Genomic DNA, 12,228 nt, shown 5'->3' on the forward strand with positions numbered 1-12,228 from the left:
AACTATCGTATAAGGAGAAGCCAGGTTGTTTTTAAAAGGCAAAAGCCATTGCTGTCGAATAGCTAGATGAGATCTGTATTATTAAAGGACCCGTCACTTCCTGTGAGCAGAGCTATGCCACGGGACTCTATGTCACTAGGGTCATGTCTACACAAAGGTCAGAGGACAGTCAAAGAGATCAGCTGGAATGTTGAGGTGCAAAGTATTGGAAGAGCTCAGCCTGACTGTCCTGAGGGACTTAAACAGCTCAAGCAGCAGAAAACAAAAACAAAAAAGTAGGTAGATTAAATTCAACAATGGTATGTGAGCATTTCCTATGCGCCTGACACTTTTCTAGGGACGTGAGATATACCAGTGATCAGACCATAGAACCTTTCTCTTGTGCAGCTTCTATTCTAGAGAAGGAGACAGACAATAAATGAAAATCACAGTCATAAGTAGTATGCTCTAAGTCGATAGCACTGTGGGATAGAAGAAATGGTGAGCATGGGGAGGAATATCGAGAGGGTTTGGAAAGAGGCTGCAGAATTAAGCAGGTGGTCAATCTGGAGCCTTTAAGATAGAGAGATCAGAGCAAAGACCTGAAGAAAGTGGTGAAGGTAGCCTACAGGTGTCAGCAGGAGGAGCGCTCCAGAGAGTTTTGAGTTCTCTCAAAGGGTCAGGCGAACAGTTATGCCCTATGTGTGCCAGAAGGGTGGGGAAGCCCATGGGGCTACGGTGGAACGAGGGATGTGGAGAGAGGATGGAGATTCAGACAGGTAAGGGGTAGAGGAGAGCCCGCCAGGTCTCTGAGGCCATTGCGAAGACCCTGTGAGGGCACAATGTTGCCTACGCTAAATCTGAATGCCTAGGGAACTTGAATATCTCGGACAGAAGAACATATAGAGACAGAAAAAAAAAATCATACAGTCCCTACCTTCAAGAAGTCCAGTGGACTTCTTGGTGCAAAGATAGATAATTACACATATAATAATAATAATAATAATAATAATAATATATAAACAGATAGTATAGTCCACAAAGTCTATGATGTAGGGATAGAGAGCAAGGTCCACAATCCTGTTTGGAAGAGGCAGGGAGGATTTCTTAGAAGAGAAGGTCTATGCACCGACTGGTTAAAGTCAAGGGTAAGCTTGTCGGGTGTTACTTTACAGATGTGTCTGGGAGGACATTGAGTCTCCAAGGATGGGCCTCCAAGGTGGCTTGCCCCAAGGTACTCAGCTAAACTTGGCCTCCAGTCCAGGCTACTTTCTACCAAAGCAGGTGCTTCACCCATGCTCGGAACCAGTGGGAGTTCTGTTTGTGAGGTGACTCTTCACCTCCCTGCTGAGGTCATGGGATGGAGGAGAGCTTTCGCTCAGCTTGCTGTTGCTGACGTCACCGGCTGCACTCTGTAAGAGAGCCTCTCTCTTCCCCTTCAATAAAATCTAGACTGGGGACATGGCTAAGATGACCCTGCACAAATGAATTTTCCATGCTGGGGAATCCTAGAGCAGAACAAGGAAGGACCCATCAAACAGAAAATATGTGGGTAATTTAATTAAGGATTCACTGGAGACTTCAAGTCTTCAAGGTCAGCAACCAGAGTATCGAAATGTATTCTTCTGGGTGGAGCAGAAAGTTAGCAAAATTGATATTAAGAAGACCTGGGGCCACGTGCAGGTTCAATCACTTGCTTGCTATGTGGCCATGGGCCCGTTTTCCTTCTCTGTTATATGAGATCATAATACTTGCCTTCCTCATCTCCCAAGACTATCCTGAGGATCGTGAATGCGATAGCATGTGGTAAACTATAAAGTGCTGTACTTACTGTTTGGACAATATGACACACTTTTGCAATCTTATGAATACGCATTATCTTTGTATCAGAAATGTAAAACCTCACAATGATTCTCCTCTAAAACCTTCATGTCACAGAAGAGCAAACAGGGGCCCATTTAAATTGCCTAGCACATTAGAGGCAAAGGCAGGCCCGGGTCCCCTGATTCATCTTTCAAATAGGTTACAGAATGTAGCCAGTAGACCATGTGAATGAACGTTCTTCCTGCTTCTGGCTGAGTCAGAGACACAGGAAGTACCGTTTCCTCTTGGGGCTCTTCCACTGAAAGCACCTTGCATTTCCTTCCATAATAAGCACTTTCACTGGTCTTAAAAACATTTCTTTTTAAAATAGTTGACTACTTGTCAAGAATCTACTGAATACTGGACTGCTGTAGACGCTTGAATGAAAACCCTCCTAGGAACTCAGGGAGTTATTTGTAACCAACCCCATTTTGCAGAGGAGAAAACTGAGTCTCTGAGCTGGAGTGACTTCCCCACCATCACACGGTTAGAAGACAACAAAGCAGGGGAGGGGAGGCCCCCTCTGAAGGCACGATGCCCAGTACCTTTCCACTTTACCAAGACCATAGATGCCACTTTCCCTTTTAGCCTCTGGCAGAAGCTAGAAGTCTGGATTGGAAAGGACTTACTTAAAGGAAGCAACTGAAAAAGTGGAATCTGTCTTCATGAACAGACCTGATGAGTAGAATTAATGTCACAAATTAGGCTTTCGCGATGACCTGAATTTTTTTTTCTTTACAAGATTGCAAACAACGGAGCTAACCATATTTTCCATACACACAATGACTTTTATCCAAAGCAGTTTCACAAATATGGTGTAGATGAATCATAGGTAGGATTTATGAGTGAGTGCAACATGTAGCAATGTGGGAGGGCCTATTAGAGACAGTGTCTATGTAATAACAGAAGCACTGAAATCACAACTGCTTAAATCACAGATACTTGGCAGAGAGGAGAGATTCATTGCTATCGTAAATATACCAGAGGATAAAGAAAAGAGTGAAAATTACCCAAATTTAGTTATCTAGAAGCGATCACGTGTGACACTGCAATGTATTTTTTCCTTTCTGTCCCTGAATGTTGCTTTTTGAAAGCATTAGCTGGAATTAGACTGTATGTGAATTTGCTTATTTTGCTTTTTTCACTTGGTGTTATTAGTATTATTTACTATGATATAAAACATGCTTCAAAAAAGCATAGTTAGTGGATAAATCATATTCCATTACTGGAATGAAAGAAAAAAATATTGGAGAAACACCCTGGAGGAGTGAATGAGAATAAAAACCAAATGTGGAAAAAGGACTCATCTGAGTTCCAGGTTTTTGAAGCAAAAGATAAGGTCTTTATGAGAGAAGACAGAGTGGACTCTCTCATTTCAGTGACAGCCTGGGCTCCCTAATTCTAGTTAACATTCTCATGGCATCATTTTGGCTGACTTTGTTAAACTGGCGGGGTGTCCTAGCACAGGGACTGGTAAACATTTTCTGTCAAGGGCCAGATAGCGAGTAGTTTAGGTCTTGAGGGTCATATGTTCTCTATTGTAACTACTCAGTTTGGCCAGTGTAGCAGGAAAGCAGCCATAGATAAATGTAAACAAGTGAGCATGGTTGCCTATCAATAAAACTTTATTTACAAAAAGAGTGGATAGGATTTGACCCTCCATAGGGACTTTTTTTTTTTTTTTAAATCAGCCTTTGGGCTGGACTTCATGCTATGCTAGACTCTGTATAGATACAGAGAAGAATAAACGTTTTGTCTTTGCCTTCAAGGAATGGAGAGAGATAAGAAAAGGGATCATTACAATGCAGGATACTAAGAGAAATAAACAAGGTGCATAGGAAATGCTGTGACATCAAAGAGGAGGAAGTAAAGAGGCCTTCTCTGAGCAATAAAGAAGGACTCACAGACAGCGTGATATGTAGCCTGGATTCCAAAAACAGAGTAAGAGTTCACCTGTGTGTGCCCGTTCAGTTGGTTGTGTTTTGGGTTTCTTCTCCTATAAGGTTTGAGGGTGTCTTCATGAAAACACCCAAATCTTGGCCCTGGCCCAGACCAGTAGTTTCCCAAGAAACTGGTGGGCACTTTCCAGAGAAAGCTTTACTAAACCATTGCCCTGGCTTATTTTCCACCCTTGTTTGATCAACCTACGAGAAAGCAAACACCAGTCAGTGCCTCTTTGAAATCCTTCTGTGTTGTGTTTATTTGGTGTGTATACATGTTATACAAGGTACTAAAGATTAAATCATGGGGAGTTGTTTTAAGATACAAATTCCACCCCCAGGTATGGGGCAACTGTGGCCTCCATTCAATTCCATAATGAGTGCCTACTATGTGCAAAAGGTGGTTTTCCTGGGCTCCTGTCCAAGATAATTATCAGCCCTCAGTTTCCAGCACCCCATCTGTCAGGAGCTGCAGGACAGTTGTCAAGGAGACAAAGGGTCCTGCCATGTTTGGAGAGGGACCACAAGGAATGAGGAAGTAGAAGGGAAGGCTGGTTGTGTTGAGGGTGGTCGTGGTGACTGTTTCTCTTTTAGCAGGAATCCTGCTGAGGTGAGTGTTAATGATTCCATTTCTGGTCTTGTTAAGCGTAACCAGTCTCTCCAGAGATCCTTGAAACAACAGCGCTATCTAAATACCCAGTGTTTTTCCCATACTTGCACATGAATCCCCCCCAGCTCTGCCTAAACCAGCTGCTAAGAAAAACTTAGCACAATCCCAACAGATTTCCATGAGAGCACTGATGAGGGGAAGACATGAAGTTGGAGAATCGTGTTGAAGTGCTGGAAACCTTTCTCCCCAGGGGTCAGGAAGATTTTAAAATTTACATATTATTAAAACATGAGTAAAATACAAAAAAAAAAGCAGTTTAATTTAACGATCGAGTCCTCTGCTTTGAAAATTATAAGTAGGGAGCGTAATGTCTAAAGAAAAATAAATGGATGTTACATATGTAATCAGAAGTTAAGAGGGAGGTGCTGAGAGGTGGAGAAGAAGACATTGATGCGCAGTGGAGGTGAAAGGAAAGCAGGGAATGGAACTCATCATAAAAATGCCAAATTTCCTGTAGAGGGTGAGAGGAAAAGAGTAAAGGTTAAGCAGAGAGAATCAACCCTTAGTAAAGAAAGAAAAAAGAGGTAGAAGGAAGAGAAAATGATGGAAAAAGAGTTATAGACATAGCACTTCACAGGAAATTGCCATCCGGAATCTTCATGGATAGAATGAAGGAAGGCCCCCTGTTTTCAGCTCTTCACACTCTTATCCTTAATACTCTAGAGGCTCTAATTGTGATGGAACTGCCACAGCAACCCAACCAGGGCAAGGGTTTATGCTGGGTTGCTGTGACAGTTCTCAGAACAATATTGTTTCAGATGTTGACATGGCGGCAGCTCTCTCAAGTGGACTGGTGATGGGCTTGTACCCGAGGTTATTGGCTATCGCTTAACATTCTTCAGGTGCCTTGTATAAAGAAAGAGCGAGATGCTAAAACCCAGAATTTAGGTTGAGCCAAAGCATGGGCATTTTAAAGCATTTTCCAACAAAGATAAAAGTCTCCCTTTGTATGGAGAAAAACTACATTGGAGCGATGAGGATAATTGCATCTGAGTCAGCACATATTTATTGAACAGCTGTAGCGTGCCAAGCACTGCATTTGTCTCTTTACGCACACGTCATCTCATCTAATCTCCAAAACAATCCTGTGAAGTAGTTAGTATTACCTTCATTTTCTTGGCAAGGAGACTGAAACTCAGTGAGCTTGCATGTGATTTGTCCAAGGATCTAAAGCTACTAAGTAGCAGGGTTGGGTTGGTGCCCAACACTAAAGCCCGAGTGTTGCCAACCATCTCAGCATCACTAATGTCTTGGGCCTGCCACCAGTCCACCCAGAGAGAACTTGGCTCAAGGGCCCACTAGATAAGGGATTCTCAGGGGACATTTAGCAATATCTGAAGATGTTTTTTGATGTCACAAGTGGCTTGGGGATGCTACTGGCATCTAGTGGATAGAGGACAGGGATGCTACTGAACGTCAATGCATACAACAGTCTCCACAACAAACTATCTGGCCCCATATGTCAATTGTGCCAAGGTTGAGAAATCTGAATAAGATAGAGGCTGTGGCCAGAAGTGCTCTTCTAAAAGACAGTCTCTTACAAAAACACTCAGATTGCACAAAATGTAGTACTTGAGGTACCTTGGAGGTTTCTCAGGGGAGAAAAAAGTGGGAAAGTTGCCTTTTGTTCTTTGTTTGTTGCTTAAATATACGACATTTGGCTCTGCAATCCCCAATAAATTCCTTGGAATATAATGTATTAGGAACGAAATAGAAAATGCTGACTAAAATAATCCTGAAATGTTTCTTTGACTACCACTCCTTTAGGCCTGTCATCTTCTGCAGAAAATCTCAAATCTCTGCAATAGTGACTTACTTGATCGCTCTCCCTGTCTCCCTGTCTGGCTTCTTGGAATCAAATCTCCACCCATCATCTTTCTAAAACCAGGTCAGGTCATGCCTTCCAGGGCTCCTTCCTATACCCAGAATCAAGATGGTCCATCCTGTCTAGCCTGACCTTTGGGGCGTCTCTGTGTTGCCCCAAACCACCTCTCTCAACTTTATTTCCAACATCTCTCCTTTCCAAACATTTTTTATATTCTGACCAAACTACAATACTTATTCTTACGGGTTGGTGATGGATGGGTCATAACCTGTATTTTCTTGCCTCTGTCATTTGGCTAAAGCAATTCCTTTTTCTTGGAATGCACTTTGATTTGTCAGTCGTGATCAACCCTACCTCAAGTACAGCTCAAAGGCCACCTCCTCATCAAATTGTTCTCTGATTTCCCAAATTACAAATTAATCATTTTACCTCTGAAATCACATAGCCTTCTCTCAGTACCCCCAAATTTGAATCTGTGTGCATGTATGTGGATTACATGTGAAATATATAATATGTAACATTGTTATACAACGTATCACATGTGCTATAGTAATTAAAATAGTTTTTAGTATTGATGCAAGAACATCTATTTAACTCAGGGGAAGAGAATAGAGAACCCAGAAATTAACTCAAGGATATAATTTAGTGTGAATTTAGTATATCATAAAAGGGACATGTTAAGTCAGCAACTGACTGTTAAATATGTACAGCACTTTATATCACTTAAAAAATAAATTCAGATGGATTAAAAACCCAAATATTTAAAAACCACTATAATACTATTTAAGAAAATATATTCTTGGGATAGGTTAGCCTTCAATAAGCACCAAAAAAACAAAAGGAAAAAAAGAACAAAAAGCAATAAATATATCTATTTAAATTAAAACATTTTTCATTGGAAAAAGAACCTGAACAAGAATAAAAGAAAACATACTGGGAAGAAGTATTTGTTATGTAGGACACAAAGTGTTAGTATGAGTAATATGTAAAGAGCTTCAACAGTTCAATAAATTAAAATGTTCTAATCAACATAATAGGTAAATGACATATGGAGGCAGTTCATAGACTAGAAGATACAAAGAAGATACAAATAGCTATTGAACACAGGAAAATATAGTGATCCTTATTAGTAATCAGCAAAACAGAAAGTCATCTATCACATCCCTTTTGAAGCTCATGCAGTTTATAAAACACACAAAAAAGACTAATAACATTAAGTTATCGTAAGGGTATGGAGAGCAGCCCGAGTGGCTCAGCGGTTTAGCACCGTCTTCAACCCAGGGCATGATCCTGGAGACCTGGGATCGAGTCCCACGTCAGGCTCCCTGCATGGACCCTGCTTCTCCCTCTGCCTGTGTCTCTGCCTCTCTCTCTCTCTCTCTCTCTCTCTGTGTGTGTGTGTGTCTCTCATGAATAAATAAATAAAATCTTTAAAAAAAATAAGGGTATGGAGAAGTAGCAAGTCTTATATACTATGAACATGATTATAATTGATAATGCTTATTTTCAATAATAGTAATTTATTAAGATTTACTAAAATGGAAAATGTGTGAACTCGTTGGCCTACCAATACCATTCTAGGAGAGAATCTTTCAGGAGTTTATATACACATATATAACCGGATAAAGTATAACTTCAATAATTTTGTAAATGATAAAATCAATATTTAAAAAGACCATTGTAACAGCTACTATCTGTTAATCACCTACTTTCAAAGTATTATAACAATTTTCTTAAACCCATTATTCCATACAATTCATAAGCAGCCTGCTAAATGTATGCATTATGTCATATTACAGATCAAGAGAGTTGAAGCATTTGCTCTCTGGAAATATGAAGAGTAAGCCTTGGAGCCAGATTGGAACAAGATCTGCCTAATGGCAAAGCTGACACCCTTGATGCAAGAGAGAATGAGAACACTTGGTGAGGACGGTGCTCTGGAAGCAGGAGCTCGGAGAGGTGGGCTGAAGTACACGAACCATTCAAGGGTGGGCAGAACCAGGGAGAGATACAGGTACAAACCTTAGAAAGCACCAAAAGGCCAAAAGTGGAGGGGTATGTGTACGCAGTAATGTGAGTCCTGCCTAGTGAGGGGCAATATACCAGTAGTGCCATGTGGTGGGATATATGGGTCACGTAGTTTTAAAGGCACCAAGTCAAGGCTCAGGGATTGCCCTCTGGAAGAGGTAGCTAATTTGTCCTGGGATGGGGAGAGGGGTTGAAATGGGCAGAGGCTTCCAGGAGGCAGATTTCAACTCAATAAAAGGAACAGATAGATGAAGGATAGATGGGTGGATAGCTGGATAGATAGATAGATAGATAGATAGATAGATAGATAGATAATTTTTTCTCAACAGCCAAAGGATTCTGGAGGAAAAATTAAGCTGGACTGATTGGCTTAAGAAAGGCAATCCCTGTTACCGGAGAACTCTTATCTTGGTTGGAGATACTGTATGAAAAACTGAAGCATGACCTTGCAGGTGACCTCCAGGATCTAAAGTCTCTATAAATAGAACAGTGGGATATACTTTCTCAGGAAAATAAGCTGGTGCAAAATCCTGCTTTGTTTTTTCCTACTTACCATTCCTTTCCCGATCTCCCTTTTTTTATTTGGGGAACTACTTTTCCTTCATCATTCCCCCAACCTCTCCTAAACCCCTTGAAGCCAATCCTGGTATTTGAAACTTAAGCAGAGTCACACAAGGACTAAATAAAATGGTTAAGAGTCACCCAAAAGTTACTGACTTAAGAGGCTGTTTAGGGATCTAGCCTGTTGCCTGGAGTCTCTCAAGAGCACATCCAATTGGAGATCTGAGCAATTCCCTCATTATAGTAAATTCCATGTTTGACTTAGACTGGCCTCCGCTGGTTCCTATAGCATCTTACCAAAGAGTAACTAAACAAGAGGAGGATTTACAAGTCACTGGTGCCCAGAATTGGTCATTCATTCATTCAGAACCTTCTGTTCTTGGCCCTGGGGATACAGCACCCGAGGATCATAGGCTTATGAGAAAAACAAGCCCAAGACACTGAAGGAATCAACTAATAAGATCCATAACCCATCCTGGGTATGGGAATATGAGGAAATACTTCTTAGAAGAATTGACATTTGAATTAAGTCAAAGTATAAACCCGCTCCATCCCTGCTTCTTTCTCTATCCAGCTACTATTTCTACATTAGCAAGCATATTTCCATCAGCCACTCAGTAACACTGAACTTATATTCCTAAAAGCATTGGTGAGGATAAAGGAGTTAAATAGATTTTCACAGGAAAGTTTGGGAAGCTACACGTTTAAAAAGTCTCTTTGGGAAAATGGTTTGAGTTTCAAGAAAGCAACCAAAAAATGAATTCCTGGCATCCAGCCCAATTCTGATTTAGTGAGGCAGGAGTCACTGTGTAATTGCAAACTCTTTTATTACAAAGATAACTGAATCATAAAATATAAAGTACACTGGTAAAAATTATAGATATGACCCAAATGTGGCCACAAGGAGCAGCTTCATCTCAATAAAGTGGAGAGGGGTGTGGTGGTACCTCCTTGACTTCAAGATTGTCCATCCTTCATGTTTCATATATTGTGTATCTGGGTCTCATTAATTATAACTTTCCAGTTTCAGAAATTCCTGACAGTAGGCGATGTATGTGTGTATTTGGATTTATGCAGACAGTCATCAAAGGTAAGTGGGTTTCTGGGTAGGCCTTTAGAATGATGATGTTGAACTATAATATGATTTATTTGAGCGAGCATTTATTAAACACCTTTTATATGTCATGACCTACTGTTACCAGCAGCAGATATGAAAAATGAAAAGGGCATTTGGCCTTTGAGAAAATTGGTCTAGTGAGGAAAAAGAGCTAACGATGGATTGAAAGGAACTCAGGGCTATGAGAACACAAAAGGAAAGGCATTTCATTTTGCAGAGGATACCAAGAAAGCTTCATGGAGGATGTGACGTTTGAGAAGGGTCTTGATGGGCATGGAGAAGGATAAGATCCATGAAAGTGAATGAGCTCAGAGGACTAGTTTGGTCCTGTGTGTGCTGCAAAGAGAGAGGGAGTCAGGGGGCTTTATCGGCACATATGATCGCTTCCCCTGCTCTACCCTTTATTTTTATTTTTAAAAGATTTTATTTATTTATTCACGAGAGACACAGAAAGAGAGGCAGAGAGAGAGGCAGGCTCCATGCAAGGAGCCCAATAGGGGACTCGATCCCAGGACTCCAGGATCAAGTCCTGAGCCAAAGGCAAACGCTCAACCGCCGAGCTGCCGAGCCACCCAGGTGTCCCTGCTCTACTCTTTATTGAGTTTGCCATCGTTATGGTCAGCATGGTTGAGAAATGGGATAGCTCCAGGGCTTCATTCCTTTCTTACATAAGAGCCCATCTTCACTTGCCAGCGTCGATATATTTGATGGGTTGGAAATGTTTAGTCTTTCAACAAACATCCTCCGTATACACTGCAACATGAGTTTTCAGAATATTCATCTCCAGGCCCAGTTACGGTTTTCTGTTAAGAACACGGAGGTGATCACTGAACTTCTACCTGTTTGGGAAAGAGCTTTTAGACCATGAAGGCAACAATGCTTGTGACGCTGCATTCACTTGAGAGCCATTGATTTGGAATTTCACAGTGCAGACGGTGACTGAAGATTGTATTTTGCTTTATGAGAAAGAAGTATCAATCAGCAAATACGTGATAGCAAGCACAATTATTCGGTTGATTTTTTTTTAAAGATTTTATTTATTTATGAGAAACACACACATGCAGAGAGAGAGAGGCAGAGACAGGCAGAGGGAGAAGCAGGCTCCATGCAGGGAGCCCGACGTGGGACTCGATCCCAGGTCTCCAGGATCACGTCCTGGGCTGAAGGCAGTGCTAAACCGCTGAGCCACCCGGGGATCCCCCATTTGGTTGATCTTTCACCTCACTGGGGGAAGAAGTTTTTTGAATGGCCAAAGGAACTATTTCCAAACAATTATACAAGAGGAAATTTACTCGCTTTCGATTCTTAACCATCCATTAAGCTGCTACATGAAAGACTCTTTATAACATGTGTTCTAGTTCCGGCAGCTAGACTTGCATACTCATTTCAGCCCCCACAGACCCACATCATGCCTCTTGATGGCATGTCACACTACCTCGTGCTGGGGACACTTGGGAGCATTTGAGCTTCTCATTTCTCCTATGACTTCTTTTTTTTTTTTCTTTTTTAATTGGAGTTCAATTTACCCATATATAGCATAACACCCAGTGTTCATCCCATGAAGTGACCCCCTCATTGCCCGTCACCCAGTCACCCCCACCCCCCCCACCCACCTCCCTTTCCACCACCCCTTGTTTGTTTCCCAGAGTTAGGAGTCTCCTATGACTTCTACTAGAGTAGGACGTATGTCTGGATTGCCTGTGCTAGAACTCCACATTATTCTGTAATATAATTATATAGCATTGTGAAATATTTTTATTCATAGACCTCTATGAAATAGACCCATTATTTTTGTGATTATTGTAAGTTTGTACTCTTTCAGCTAACTTTTTAAAATATTTTTATTTATTTATTTATTTATTTATTTATTTATTTATTTATTTAGATGGGGGGAGAGGGCAAAGGGAGAGGGAGAGACTCTCAAGCAGACTCTGCACTGGGCACAGAGCCCGATGCAGGTCTCTATCTCAGGACCCTTAAATCATGACCTGAGCTGAAACCAAGAGTCAGACACTTAACTGAGTCCCCCAGGTGTCCCTTTCAGGTAAAAATTTTTTTTTTTTTTTTGCTCCCCCACCATCTGCTCCAAATTAATGGCTCTTTAGCCATTAAAGGCTCCAATTTGAAAGTTTTTTTCCAGGATGAACACTTCGTCATCATCATACTGCTTTTCTGGCTAAAAATAAATAAATAAATTGATGTGGTTTATAATTCAGCTCTGAAGATTCTCCACTTTGCCAATGAA

The 12,228-nt window shown here is 41.2% G+C and overlaps 1 long non-coding RNA gene across 5 annotated transcripts in view; it reads left to right on the forward strand.

Moving 5' to 3' along the window:
• The window catches only part of LOC140641830 (uncharacterized), a 35,207-nt gene extending 23,585 nt beyond the window's left edge, over positions 1-11,622 (forward strand). For 3 of the 5 annotated variants that reach the window (XR_012038430.1, XR_012038428.1, XR_012038429.1), the window contains 2 exons: positions 8,077-8,236; positions 8,635-9,827. This is a non-coding gene — a long non-coding RNA (uncharacterized lncRNA). Of the gene's footprint in view, positions 1-8,076; positions 8,237-8,634; positions 9,828-9,890 lie in introns of those variants that run through there. The other 2 variants (XR_012038431.1, XR_012038432.1) reach the window with 2 other exon arrangements.
• Positions 11,623-12,228: the final 606 nt, after the last annotated feature.

The sequence above is a fragment of the Canis lupus genome, chromosome 10 (assembly GCF_048164855.1).
Source record: "Canis lupus baileyi chromosome 10, mCanLup2.hap1, whole genome shotgun sequence".
NCBI classification, from domain to species: Eukaryota; Metazoa; Chordata; class Mammalia; order Carnivora; family Canidae; genus Canis; species Canis lupus.